The following is a 16126-nucleotide window of genomic DNA, read 5'->3' as shown; positions in this document are numbered from 1 at the left end:
TGATGCGCAATGATGTGTGAAATGTGAAACCTATGTAGTCTTTAAAACCTAAATTCTCTGATATAAAAGTAATAAAAATACTACGTAAACTTCGGGAAAGATATAAAAACATAAAGACCAAAATAAGAGCTAGAATTCAGAAAATTGTTGTTTCCCAATATTTTTCTTTTTAACTATTGACTAATTATAAAAGCAATGAGAATTGCTCATAGAGCATTTGTAAGATATCAAAACATAATACAGTCTAAATATCATCAATGTTAGATTCATCCACTTCCTAAAATGCTCCATTTTTTCAAGGTTTAGAAATTTCATTTTGCATTCTTTTTGAATAACATTCAAATTAACAAAAAGTTGAGTCAGTAATTAGGGATGCTTGTGCAAACAAGGGAAAAGTGTAAAGAGATTAGCTTGACTTTTGTACATCAAAAATCTTCATCTTATGACAACTTTTGAATTATTTGGCATGGTATTGCAGAGTTTTAAGGAATTGAATTTTCACAAAACGTGAAAAAAAATCAGTGTTGTGTGGACATAAATGTTCATGACTTGTGTTTTTATTGAGAATATAATATTATTTTTCTGTTTAATGCTTTTTAAATCAAATTCTGTTTTCTCTGATATCAACACAGCAATCATTGCAAGAAAGAAAGCAAAGAAGCTTCTCTTTTTTTCTCTTCTTAATTTATTGAGTGTATTTTTGCTTATCATTCTCCATTTGACATTTGGGTCACAGCAATAGGTTTCTTTTTTTTAAAATATATTTTATTTATTCATTTGAGACAGAGAGAGAGAGAGAGAGAGCATGAGCGGGGGGCGAGGAGGCAGAGCGAGAGGGAGAAGCAGGCTCCCAGCTGAGCCAGGAGCCCAATGTGGGGCTCGATCTCAGGACCCTGGGATCATGACCTGAGCCGAAGGCAGACGCTTAACCATCTGAGCCACCCAGGTGCCCCAGCAATAGGTTTCTTATATTCGTCAATATTTATAAGTTATTTTGATGCATAGGAGCGCATTTCATTTAAAAAGGAGGAAACAACTTAGCTATTTCATCTATGACCATCACTCTTATATTTCATCTTATTTCTGTTATTTCATATAATATTTTCTGATTCCACGTATTCTTGTTTTATCATGTTTTTCACATTTTCTTTGCTTTGAACTTTTGTTTCTGGTTGGTACATCCTGTCAATGTTCCAGGTAGAAAGGAAGTCGACATTTGTTATAAAATTTATAGAATGTCTAGAGAAGCAAACTCTAGCCTGGGATGCCAGGAATGATTTTCTGAACTCTAAAGAACTGACCTATTAAATGAAATGCTGCCTTTGAAATCAGCTTGGAAATACTGAGTTTAAGAATATAGTGCGTAAACTGATATCCAAAGTGTAGGATGTCTGGAATCCGGAGTCTACCTCTGCCCCAGCTGCTGCCATCACTCCATTGCCTGGGGAGCCAGAGACCAGGTGGGAAGGCTGAGGCAGGAAAGCCTAATGTCTCCACAACCCTGTTTGCTAATAGCAGTAATAATAATACTAGATAATAGGAAAATAGATAATAATAATAATAATAGAAAAAGAAGCCAGAGATAACCTCGGTTTCACTTCCACTTTCCAAAAGTTCTGTGCTTTCACTTGGTTGGTGAGAACTAATTTTTGCTCCAAACCCTAGCTGTGAAGGAGTTTGGGAAATGCATGGCTTTGCTCTCAAGATTCTGTATAGGAAGGTCCCGCAGGAGGATGGTGGGACAGAAATGGAGCTGGCCAACCCACAGTCTCCATCCTAAGATGGTTATGTTTGATTTTTAATCCTCTTTGAATTGTTTGAAACTTCTCTGAATTCTTTAAAATTTCTGTTTTACAAAATCAGTCTTAAACTCTAATAATTGTGAGAGGCAAGTAATAATACTCAGGTTTTGTTTATACATAAGTTGTTTTCGAACCTACCCTTTATATTTTGTACATATATAGGAAACAATGTAATATTACATATACAAAGTATATAGAATTATAAATATTTTTAAAATAATTTTTTGACATTTGCTTATAAGTTAATGGCCTATTGCCAGAACCCACTGATATTTTGAATTTTTTCCCTAGGTGTTTCAATGAACAGTTTTAAAAAAATGTATCTGAGACATTCTCTTGAGTATCCAAAATTGACTTAAGGATGTGTAATGCACTATAACAACATATTCTTTCATCAGCATATCATTCTTATATCTCAATGCTATTTCTTAATATTAGAAATTTTAAAAAGATTTTGTTACTGAAGTATACAGTTGACCTACAATATGACATTAAATTTAGTTGTACAACATAGTGATTGGACAGTTCTATACATTATACAACGCTCATCATGATAAGTATAGTTACCATTTGGCACTGTACAATGTTATTACAATATTATTGACTGTATTCCCTATGCCATACTTTTCATACTTTAGGAGCTTTTTTTCGTAGGCTTTTATTATAAGTTGTTAAAATATGGACAATTTCCCCGAAGTAGTTTAAAGCAGAGTGATGTAGCCCTCATGGAGTTTTTCTCAAAATTATCATCATCTGGAATCATCCCTCACAGTCTCTTTTATGTCAGTGAATATGCTCTATAAACATTCCAATTGCTTGATATTTAAATCAACTCAGTAAACGTTAATTGTGCACTTAATATATTCCAGGACTATAAAAGATCATGAAGCTTTGAGAATGAATGCCTCATCCCACCTCCTGGGGTCATGGTGTAGCATAAATGTAAATCAATAAACACTCTGACAAAAATATAAATGAAATATCATAAAAGAGTGTCATTAATTCTGGGGGTTAAAAATCAGGGCAGATTTCACAGAGAAGGTTAACAGTTTACCAAATCTCTCAATTTGCTAGTTAAAAAAATGACAAAACAAAACAGAGGATGGCCAGTAGAACTGTCACAGATGTAAGGCATTTTACACCTGTCATGTTTATTTGTGTTAAGACCTGTCAAGAAATAAAGGTGATGATGTTAATGGCTATAATTGGTTGCCCATCCAGGAGCTGGCTGGTTACCTATGCCCTTTCCAAGCTAACGCCTCAATTTTCCTTCTGGTATCTACTCCTTTTCTGACTTGTAGAAACGGTGAGGTTTTAGAGGTCGGCCCCAACTCAGCTGTGAGCCCTAATTAGTCTGTATCAGTTAACAAAATCCCCTTCCCCAGCCCGTGGTTGGTTTAAGAACCCAAACATGTGATAAAAAGTGTAGGGCGTTCCTTGGCCAGAGATGGGCTCAGGAAAGGGCACAAGACTAAATCTGGGCCAATGAAATGTAAGGGGAATTTTGAAAAGGGGATTCTGGGAAACTTTTCATTATTCTTAAGGGAGAATCTTAAAGATAGTTTTGTCCTGCTGGCTCTCGGTAGGTATATTAGGAACACTGTAGCCGTCTGATTACCAGCCTGAAGATGAAGCTAGTACACAGAGAGGTTTCCTACTTCCTCCTGCCTCTCCAAGAATCACAGGGGAAAGGAATCAAAGCCACTGAATTAAGTAAAGCCTACAACCTACATGACCTGTGACTTCCAGGTGTGAGAGCCTGTAAGTGTTCTTACGGTTTAAGCCAGTTTGACTGGTCTTTTCCATTGCTTGCTACCAAAGGCATTCCAATTAATTTATTTTTTCATCTATTGTTGAAAGATTTTTTAAAATGTCTAATTAATTTAATAACTAACAGCCGAGAATAAAAAGAGCTAGCCCAAGAATTAAGATGAATAAAATACAATATTTTAAAATCATATAAATAAAAATAATAAAAGTGGACAAGGGTGAAACCAGAGAACCCAAAATATTAGAAAGCTAAAATAAATGAGAATACAAAAGTAGAGAATAATTAAAAATTACAAATCAATTTGGCAAGAAAGTTGCTAAAATTGGGGACAAGTGACACACTACACATTGAAAAGCCACAAAAAATTTTTTAGTGTAGTAAGGCTCTTTCAGTTAAAAAAAAAAAAAGGAATGATTGATATGCATCAAATCTAGTAATATGCATTACTTTACGATTGATGAAAATTTAATACGAGAGGTTTCTCGCCAAAGGTACATAATAGAAATATCTGGGTTGTTTTGTTTTGTTTTGTTTTTATAAAAGCTTATTCCTGGTGTTAGCCCTGGCAGTTCTGGTAAGACTGGCGTGATTGAGGCCCTGGCAAGCACAGTTTTATGGACTGTTGAGAAGAACACAAGTTTGGATTTCGGCGGGACTCCGCCCGCATGTATCTCCTCCTGTTGTGTCTTTCCACTCGTCTCTCCATATATGCTGCCTGGATCTCTCTCTCTGCATATCTGTCTCTGCACGTTACTCTGCCTGCTTGCCTGTGTTTCTCTCTCAAACTGTATCTCTTCCGTGTTTCTCTCTGTATGTGTAGTATATCTGTATTTCTGTGGCTGTGTGTCTTATGGTTATGCCTGTGCGTGTATATCTCTCTTTCTGCCTGTCTCTATCTCTGTATGTGTTCATTCTTTGGGTCTCTACATCTCTGTAGAGCTTCTGCTTTGTTTGTTTGCATGTGTGTGGGATCCCGCTTGATGTGTATTTCTTTCTTTTGTATCTCTCCTCCTGACACTGTTAATTGAGAGCAGAAACAAACTGAGTCTGTATGTAGAAACAAACAAGAACGTGTTTCTTGTTTGTTCATTCATTCTCAAGCCACATCCAAATTCCAGGGACTTGAAGTGACTGATATTCTTTAAGGAAGGAAGGAAGCTTGGTCGGCCAGTAGAAATCCTGGCTCTCCGCCCACCACCTCCGCCGGGCTTCAAAAGCAGTAAAATCACTAGACATCGGGAGAACCTGGGTCTTGGAGTGCTTTGTGGTAATCTTGCAGTATCTCACACACACCTGCTCAGCCCTGGTCTCAAACTCCCACCGTGCAGGGCAGAAAACTCCCAACACTGAGAGCACATTTGTTATTCATTTGGATGCTCCTAATCATAAAATAATCCTGCTTGCATGTAAATATCATTACATAATCCTGTTACTTCTAACTCCTTAATGACTTGTCATCACGCAGCTTTCTAGGGTCTGGCCGTCAGGCCCAACCACGGCACACCACACGTCCATCAGGGGACACCTGCAGCTTCCTTCGACTGCAAAGCACTCTTGTGTGAGACGCTGCGCTTTGGCAGGCGCCACTCTCTTCTGCCCTATTCCGCCCTTGCTTCTGAAGATGCTGTGTGCCTTTTCTTTCATGAATTCCTGACTTTTAAACCTGTCATGTCCTGATCTGGATGCCATGTAGTTCTTCCTCCTCATTTTCTCATGGGAGTGCTCTCAGCTTGGCGTTTCCTTAATTATCTTCTGCTTTTCCAGATCAGAACTTTAGGACTCCTGTACCACTGTTTTTTTTCAACACTGACGCCCTGTCTCCATTTCTTTATGAATGGTCCCCATTCATAAGGGATGACAATGATCTGTAGATCTCTGGACAGAAAAGGACCGTATGCTAACACCAGGTTCCAGTCCCTCAGAGGAGGTCACTTCTCCAGGCTGCTATTATCCATGTGGAAAATGAGGAATTAGACCTCATGATTGTTAAGATATGGTTGTACCCTAAAATTTCTAGTCATCTTAGATACAGATTTTTACTGAAATAAAAACGTGTATTACTGTTCAATTTATGACACTTAAGGAATTAAAAGTCACAATCCCCTATGCTCATGTTCCCAATCAATTCAACATTAGTTTACTCTCTCAAAGTAAATTTGCATTTATATTTTGCACATGATTTCTAATTTGGTTTTATTTGTGTTTTCTGATTTAGACTTTCGTAAAACTTTTACTGAAAAATAATCCAATTGACTAGAACTCATTTCACTGCTAAGAGGCAGAATAAGTCCTTAATTTCACCTTATTATAAATTCCAACAACTTAGTTTATATTCATTCATTTACAGTACATTAGTTGCCTTTTTTTTCCACACATGAGGAGTTTGAATCTAACAGACTTAGACTAGAGCAAATTTACTGAGATAAAATGCAGTCTTTGGCTTTTAGATCACACAATGACAATGCTATTTAAGACAATAGGGCATCAATGCATAAATGCCCTTTGGCTTTCTAACTAGTTACCCTGAAAATGAACTTGTAATCTTCTTGGAAGTAGAGAAAGCTACATCTTCATGCTTTTAGATCTTTTCTAAGAAATCAGTCCAGCATCATAACCAAATAGTGTAGTAAACAAGTTGTAAAAATCGGAAAGAATAACGAATAGGAGATCTTGGTTAATTAACGCATGAATAGGGAGAGTAGTAGAATGTTGAATAAACAATGTTGAAATCATTTCAGTGGGCATATCGAAGAACATACGTTTGGATTTTGAGATTATTTTTATTTATTTATTTATTTATTTTTAAAGATTTAGTTATTTTAGAGAGAGAGGAAGAGTGTGCCCTAGTAGGGGGAGGGGTAGAGGGAGAGAATCTTGAGCAGACTCCCGGCTGAGCAGGGAGATGGACACGGGGCTCTTTATCTCAAGACCCATGAGATATGACCTGAGCGGAAATCAAGAGCAGGATGCTTAACCGACTAAGCCACCCAGGCGCCTCTTTGAGATAATTTTTAAAAGATTTTGGCCTCAGAGATTTCTGTCTCACATGAAAAGGGTGCTGATACCATTAGTAGCTAAGTCTTAAGCTATGGTGCATGAGAAAGTTCAGCTACAGCACAAAACACTCAATGAACTTAAGCTTGCTAATTGAAGCAAAGAAAAATAATAAAAGAGAAAACATGCAAATGGAATCAAATCCCATAATTTATCTATTTCTGATTTCCTATCTTTTATCTATTTTTAATGGTCATATAACAGTAACAATGAATTAAAATGTCAGTGCAATTATGTTTCTCTTTTATTCCTAGTATTTGTAACAGAATTTTTGCTTTATGTACTGGAATGCCTTGCTGTTTGTTGGATGTAAATAGATTGAGTGTTGTCATGTCTGCCTGTGCCTTTCTTCATCATTTAAGTCTGCTTTCTTGTTTCACTTGACAGTATTTCCCATACATTTTACTGATTTAAATAGGAGAAGGAGAAGAACAATGCTGGCCATATATCAGACAGTTTTGTCCACTGATGTATTCTAACCTTTAAATTATATGCATGTCTGTTGTAGATAGAAAAATATAAATATATTTATTTTTGAAAATTCTAACATTTGAGCCGCATCCTGCCTTTCAACTCTGTAACTAACCTTTTACCTAAACAAATAAGATGGATTTTAAATTCCCAGTGTTACCAAGAATTGTACGAAGCAATATTGTATAAAAGGTGTTGGCATCAGGTTTTACTCAGCTCCTTACCTTTTGCTGAATTAAGCATGATTTTAAAAATTTAGAAACTAAATCAATTTAGGAACTAAATCATTAATGCTGTGTGTGTGTATGTTATTGATTATCGTAAAACTTTTCTAGCTATTATCATTTCTTCACATAATTTGAATAGTTCACTATGTCTGTGGATTCAATTACATGGGAAAGAGAAGTGCTGTATTTTGTGGTTTTTATCTTTTCAGTCTTCCGCCAACCTAGTAATGTAATTGGAGCTCTGGAAACATGGTTGTGGGTTTGCTTTTTACTGTGTGTGTGTTGTTAATGTGTATGTTTTGATGCTTAGATAATTCTAACCAGCTGTGGTTATTGCTTTCCGTGATCTTATTCACCCACCTCTTTGATAAATGGATCTGTCAGTACTCATTTTTATCAACATCCTGTTCAAAAATTCTTTCTGAAAATCAGCCTTCAGTACCTGCAGGTATTTCCCAAAAAATTTGGTGAAAGGGCGTATTTCATAATTATCCAAAGACATCAGATAATTCTTTCTTTTGCTTCCATATATAGAATCAGTATGACTGCATGTGCAATTCTTTTTTTTTTTTTAAGATTTTATTTATTTATTTGACAGAGGGAGACACAGCGAAAGAGGGAACACAAGCAGGGGGAGTGGAAGAGGGAGAAGCAGGCTTCCTGCTGAGCAAGGAGCCCTGTGTGGGGCTGGATCCCAGGACCCTGGGATCATGACCTGAGTAGAAGGCAGACGCTTAACGACTGAGCCACCCAGGTGCCCCTGCATGGGCAGTTCTTGAAGTATGCCCTTCTCTTCCAGAGTTTCTCATTTAATTCTATTTTTTATTTACAAGTAATATGATTTTACTCCCTGGTAGTTTGTATATTTATAATTTTATGACATCATATGGCAGTGAAGAGGGCCCTCACAAATACCCTGCTTCACCCTTTTTTCTAGCCACTTAATAGGATTGTGCTTCTCTGTCCCTTTTTAATTTAGACATGGTCATGTAATTTGTTTTGGCCAACATAAAGTAAGTGGAAATGACACACGATAAAGACATGTGCAAATCACCTAATGGTTGATGGAACCTTTGTCAGCCGGTATCCCTGAAGAACGGAAAAGGTAGAACCATCCCCTCCCCCAAATAGTCTTCACTGGACTTGTAGCATGAGCAAGAACTTACGTTTTTCTATGTTCAGATTTGGGAGTTGTTTGTTTACTTCAGCATAACTGGTCTATCTTGACTGACAAGGACTATACCTTTGTGATATTCTTCTTTGTTAATTGTAGATAAACTCAGTGAGTCCTACCTAGTTGGGAATGTTTTCCCCTCTGCAATCAAGAGGAACTATCCTCAACTATATGTGTGATTATCAATCTTGTGCTAGTTAGTCTTCTATGATAATATCTGGTATTGAAAGATCCGATCTTTGATATTGGTTCTTCAGATCCATCATCTTTTCTCTGGGGAGGTAAATAATGTTCTCAATTGCCCACATTTTGGTGATGCACAAAGAGACATGGTTTAGATAGAGAGATAGAGTGGGTGTTCCCCTCAACTCTTTACGGTTCTAGGTAACTTCACATTTCTTTCTTTCTTCTTTTTTTTTTTTTTCCTCTGAAGTATAGATCCCACCCCTTAATGGTTTCAACAGAGTCTTTAGCCCATTTCATGCAGTATTCATTATGCCACAATATTTTAAAAATCTGCTGTGTTGTTCACCTAAGGGACACAGTCAATTCAAGCAATAATTACGTACATTCAAGGTACTTAGTTGAGAAAACCCTTGAAAGAATCCCTAAAGAATATCAGGGTCAAGGAAATAAAGCTAAATGTAAAGAAATAAGGTAGCAGATTGGTGTTTCAAACTCATAAAGATTGTTAGGAAAACACTGGAGAATAAGTAAAGGTTGATAATCAGTTTTCCAGGGATAGAACATGTTAGCTATTTTTTATGTCTTATTCAGAAAATTCTCCCCATACACAATTTTATAGATGAGAAAACAGAGTTCAGAGTTACTGAAGAATATGATGGAGATCTCACATAGCAAGTAACCTGCAGAGTTTATAAATTAAACTTATCATTTCTATACCATTTTGTCTTCTGGGAAGAAGGAGCTTTTATACTTGAGACTAAGGAAGCTGGCCTCTATGAATCCTAGGACTACTTTTGTCTAGTTTGTGTCCATATAATTCCTCTGTGTTTATTTCCTTATACCGTCAGGAAGGGGTAGAGCGCACACAGGGGACAGCATCGGGCACACACACCAGGGGACAGTGTTTCCAGGTCCAGGCTTTAGACCTGAGATTACTCTGCTGTTTCCAAAGTTTCATTGGACAATGTGTTCATGGTCCCTGCTGTCACTCAGCCTTTCCTACAGAGGCTTACCCAGAACCTGTCAATGACTGTTCAGGATACCTGGCTCCTTTTTTTGGAAGGTGACTTCTGACCGGGTACTAATCAAGTTCTCCGATTCTTTTTACTTCATAAAGTATTTTAGTACCAAGGTTAATTCTCATTATTTTTATTATGAAAGTGATTATTTTGGGGGAAGTTAAATGGCGGAGAGGCAGTCTATATATCTAAGTTGATATACGGTGTAAAAATATTACACAGGAAGATAGACAGGAGAGCAAAGGAAGCTCTGAAGGTAAATGCCTAGAGAGTAGCAAAAGCTCCCGGAAGAAATTGAGGCTTTCAAAGATTGTGAAATTACTGGATCTAAGCCAAAATCCAAGGGTAGAGGGACAACCATAGGGCAATCTGCATAAGGCACTCTGTTGTTAATAAGCCACACAGTCTGTGGTATTTTGTTACAACAACCTGAACCAGACAAAGATAGCTGGTATTCTGGAATGTTTTATTAATGCACTTTTCTGTCTGATCATGGCACTAGTGGACCCTTTCAGTTACAAAGCATAGTCCTTCAACTCTGAGCTATACTATTGAAAATGTCTTAAAATATTGTCTATTCTCTATATTGTCCCAGCATTTTATAATCTTAATACTGTATCAAGTTCTCTTGTGTGTTTCCTTCTCCTGTTTGCTTCTGACCTGTGTGTGTGTTTAAATAATCAAGTTTTTTTCCTTAAGAGTTTTTAAGTTATACTTTATTTTCATGAATCTCATTGTTAGCTTTAATTCAAAATATTTATTTTGTGCATATTCAATCTGGAGAAGTATGACTAATTGAATGAATAATTGTCTATAATCCCACACCCCTGAAAAAATCTTAACTTCCTTTAATAGAAAAATAATATACAAGTATGACAAAAATTCAAATCACACAGAAAGTTATAAAACCAAAATAAACTTTATTCCAACCTTATTTCCCCTCAAAATCTCTGTTACAGATTTTTTTGTCTATGGTATCCTTTTGTAAGAGTGAGTGTGTGTGTGTGTGTGTATGTATGTACATATATAATCAGTTATATGTCATACAGAATGATAGATATTATGAAAAGATTACAAAATCTTTAATGTTAATAATATGTTAAATATTATCTGTATTGTAAAAAGTATCACAACAAAGAGATCACACTCTGTACACTATTCTTTGCTTTTTTTTTTTTTTTTGGCTTAATATACCTGAGAGATTTTCCACCTTAACATGTAAAATGTGCCTATTTAATTATAAGCTTTTTAATATTCCATACATAGATAAACCATAATTTATTTGACCATTTATTGGTGGATAGATACTTTGGGCTGATTGACCACAAGTGAGGCTGCCACAAGCAAGATCACACATTTCTTTGCAGAATTTCACACATAAATGTCCTCGCAGGGGAATTCCCAGGTCAGAAGGTCTCAAAGGGGTGATTCTTGACTGACCGGAGTTGTGGGATTCCCTCAGAGAATTTGGGCAGATAGGTCCCTTGTAGAATTCCTTACAGCCTCAGTTCCCTCACATGTACTATTTACGGATCCCAACAGTGCCCATTCCTTTCTCATTATTTTGTTATAAAACTAAGCAGGAATAGTAACTGCCTCTCACAGAGTTGTTGTGAGGTTTGGAAAGATATGTAAATACCTATATATGACCCGTACTTGGTGAATAAGAAAGAACTGCATATTTTTATTTTTCTAAGTATAATTATTAGAGAGGAGAAAAAAACCATAATAGACTAATGAAAGAAAAACAACTTACCGGTGAGGATCTTTGGTTTGAAAACAAAGACAGTAGAGGTTGATGGGAGCTATAGTATTAAGTTATGTTAGCATATTTATAACCATTGCCTGAACTACTTTCAAAATGAATTGACTCAATTTACATTAAAAGACACTCGCCTAATTTAAAAATGAAGGAAAATAAGAAAAAGATTAAACAAATCACAAAACATGAGGGGAAAGAAACCAAGAACATAGAATTATATAGTTACTGCTATTGGTCCTTCCATTTAACCTGCAAGGTTCCCATATTATATTTAGAAACCTGGAAGCCATGTATTGTTGGAAAGCCTTGATGTTTTCAACTCCTCATCCTCAAACCGTTGCCTCCCACCTACCCCTCCACCCCCATGAGAGGCAAGCTCCTTTGTTCATCAACGATACTCCTTTTTTTCCTGTCTAGCTACTTCTCTGCATCCAGCATTTCTTGTGAGACCACACTGAAAACAAATGAGTTCTCTCCAGACATCAAAAGAGAGACCAAAAGGGAGGAAGAATGAAATTGGGGCCAAAAGGTTAAGAGAGGAAAGATGTAGTTGCTCTTTTTCTGGGCTAGGACACGGTGGTTTCTGTCTGAGTGAGCAATTAGAGACCTCTGGGGAGCCAGGTTGCTGTATTTCTGCCCCAAACCTTGGTAATTTGGTCCTAGGTGTAGTTGTCCTTGAATTTTTCTGTATTTTTTTCCCCTGATGCTCTGGGTCAAAATGTCTCAGGTAAACACTTCCCATTCTCTGTAATAAATTCCTAGTTTCAAACTGCCACTGTGACAGTGCTAAAATCTTTCTTACACACATGTGCCCCGATCCTACAATCTCGGAGCCCAGGGAAGGTGAATATGAGAAATCATAGATCAAAAGAGAACAGACTCTGTGGACTGTATATATACACACAGGGGTGCACAAACATAAATAGGCTCTTCCCATTTCTGTTTGCAAGGCGATGATCTACTTTGCCGGCATTTCTAACCTCTCCTTCTGTCTCTACTCTTCTATGTCCATTGTAAACATAAGAGTGTACATCCAGCCAAAAGATACACATGTGCACAAATACATATGTATATATGTAGGTCTGCACACATATATGTGTGTGTGTGTGTGTGTGTGTGTGTATTTCACTATATCCATACAACTATTTTGGTTTTATAGTAACTATAAAAATGAGGCTATGTGATTCAGGTAATGATACCCTTATTCTAATACCAAAGAGAGAGAGGATGCTCAAGAAATAATAGTTACATTTAAATACAATACTGGCTTTTTGAATTGTCACATAATTTTCTAGGTTTAAACAGAATAATCACATGAATAAAAGAATGTGTTTCTAAGCAAGATAAAATAGATCAAATTAACGTTGGGAAACAAAAACAGTCTGACTTATTTTCTGTCTTCGGCGATCATCTAGAAAAATATACCAAAGATACCTGAGGAACACAAATGGTATTTAACAAATTCTGTGCCTTGCAAAATTAAAGATATTAGTGTGGGAATCTAAGGAAGGAGAGGACCAGTAAAGGGTAATAAGTGCTATGTCATTTGATTCTGCTTAAATAGAAGGCAAATACTTTACCTTTTGTAAAGAGGATTTTTTTCCCCATAGTAATCATTTGTTTCTCAGATTGAATTCACAAATGCAGTATTTTAGTATTTGTTAAAATTAGTTTTCCTTATCTTTCTATCTTCTATCTGTAAAGAAACTGCACTGTGTTTTCTCAAAACGCCAAAATTGTTTGATAGTAAATAGCTCTTCAAAGTGTCATTTAAGTCACATACTCACCATTGTTATTTTTTTTTTTAAGATCTAGCTTCCATATCTTGCAGTTACCAGGATGTAACTGGAGTTAATTATGTATCCAACATAATGGTTAGACAAGAGAACAAAGTGCTTCCTTTCCTAAGTATTGGATTTTATTTCTAGGTCTGCTACTTGTTATTAGTTGTTTGACTTGGATGAAGTTAGTTAAAACCTCTGGTCTTTGTTTCTCCTTCATTAAAAGGAGGCATAAAACCAGCCTCCTGAATCCTCACAATTGTTATGAGCCCTGTTATAGGAAATGTGAGCATACTTGTTAATTTTGGGGATGATAATTATATACATATTTTCAGGTAACTAGAACTGAGAAGAGGATAATGTTAAGATCTATATATTAAAATAAGGAGGTTAACTGATATGCCAAATCTAGAATGGCCACTGCCCCAGGGCATGAAAGTGCCTTGACTGAATTTTTATTAATGACCCTAAATACTTCTCCAAACAGATAAAGGTTTATATCCAACACTGAGAAAAATTAATAATCCTGTTGCCGGTGCACATTAGAACAGATCAGCAATGATTTCCATTCAGCAGTGAGAAATAAACAGTAGAGCAAATCACATTTAAAATTAGACATTTGTCTTAAAGGTTAATGCCTACTTTTATTTTCTCTGGGCCATTGTTCTAGCCATTTTACCTGTGACTATTTATTTTCAGGCGTACTTTCTATCCCCTCTCTCTTCCTCCCCCCACCCCCTGTTCCTCTCTCTAGAGCAGGGAGTGATCTTTGAAAACTATGTTGCTAAGGTTCGATTGCCCATTGAATTCAACTTTCTTTCACCCTAAGTGGCTGGAGATTGAAGTGGGTAAAGGACAGCGAGGCTAATTCTTCACCTCCCTGCTTTGGGTGGAATCTTCAGCAGTGGCTGTTTCTCCATGATTCTAGTTCTTTCTGTACAGCCCTATCTTGCTACTAGTTCTTTACTCTATGGTTTCCATTGCCTCTGGAAGCCCACACCATAGATCCAACTCCCGCCTGTGGTTCTTCCTCCTGAGTTCCAGCTCCCAGCTGGTGGCCCCTGCCACATGGCTTATCTGGTGGTCTCTCGGACAGCTCCTTCACTGGGATCACAGCTCCCTCCTGATGACCCTGGCTCCTGGATTCTGATACCATCATCTCTTCTTCTCTATGTACCCCTACTTTCAAAGGTAACAGCAACTTCTCACAGATGATTTATCTCTGGATACTTGATCTTCCCATGTTTTCAGCTTTTCTGAAAACTCTGCAGAATTAAAATCTGTAGTGTGGTTCTGCTTTCCACATAGACCTGATAGAGGCCTCAGATAACAGTGGAGTATATCCAGCTCTTTAAAAAGTAAGAAACAGGTTGAAAGGAAGGGGATGGGTGACTTAAACAAATCTCTGTTGAACCAAATGCAATGATGTTATATATATTGTGAGAACCTAATCATCTTTTGACCTAATCATCACAATAAAATTTTGATATGGATTCTTTTAGACTATCAGCTAAATGATGGCATTTTAAAATTTGTACAATTTGCTCATTAATTGGTTCTTGACTATAAAGTCAGATTTTTTTTCACCTTGGGTATTTGTAGAATATTTTGGCCTAAATCCTAACCGTTCTTCATGGAGAATAGTTTAGACTGCAGTTTGCCAAGAAATAAAATAGGATAGATTTTTAGAGGATTTCCTAATAAATCAATGGGAGAAATGAGAAATTTCCATTTAAAATTGAGATAGATTGTCCTGAACACATCATTATGTACCTACATCTATAGAATTAATAGAAATGTATGCATTCTACTGGGTATTTACCCCAAAGGTACAAATGTAGGAATCCGAAGGGGTACGTGCACCCTGATGTTTATAGCAGCAATGTCCACAATAGCCAAACTATGGAAAGAGCCAAGATGTCCATCGACAGATGAATGGATAAAGAAGATGTGGTATATATATATACAATGGAATATTATGCAGCCATCAAAAGGAAAGAAATCTTGCCATTTGCGACAATGTGGATGGAACTGGAGGGTGTTATGCTGAGCGAAATAAGTGAAATAAGCGAAATAAATAAGCGAAATTGACTTATTTCGCTCAGCATAACACCCTCCAGTTCCATCCACGTCGTCGCAAATGACAAGATTTCATTCCTTTTGATGGCTGCATAATATTCATACATATGACCTGTATCATATGACCTGTATATTCATACATATGACCTGTATCATATGACCTCACTGATATGAGGAATTCTTAATCTCAGGAACAAACTGAGGGTTGCTGGAGGGTGGCGGGTGGGAGGGATGGGGTGGCTGGGTGATAGACATTGGGGAGGGTATGTGCTATGGTGAGTGCTGTGAAGTGTGCAAGACTGTTGAATCACAGATCTGTACCTCTGAGACAAATAATACATTATATGTTGAAAAAAAAAAAAAGATAGCAGGAGGGGAAGAATGAAGGGGGGAAATTGGAGGTGGAGACGAACCATGAGAGACAATGGACTCTGAAAAACAAACTGAGGGTTCTAGAGGGGAGGAGAGTGGGAGGATGGGTTAGCTTGGTGATGGGTATTAAAGAGGGCACGTTCTGTATGGAGCACTGGATGTTATATGCAAACAATGAATCATGGAACACTACATCAAAAACTAATATAATATATGGTGATTAACATAATAATAAAAAAATGTATGCACTGACAAAGATATATGTCATGGTTCCTTGTTGATTGGGATAATGGTCTACATACAATTATTTTCAGCATTATTTATTAAAGCTTAAAATGAAAACACTTTAGCTAGCAATTGGGAAGCATGGAATGCTTATGTGGAGTAGGGGATGGATGGCCATGGGAGCCTGGTGGGACAGTGAGCCT

Source organism: Halichoerus grypus, chromosome 14, assembly GCF_964656455.1.
Source record: "Halichoerus grypus chromosome 14, mHalGry1.hap1.1, whole genome shotgun sequence".
In the NCBI taxonomy this organism is placed as follows: Eukaryota; Metazoa; Chordata; class Mammalia; order Carnivora; family Phocidae; genus Halichoerus; species Halichoerus grypus.
This window is presented reverse-complemented; position numbering follows the sequence as displayed.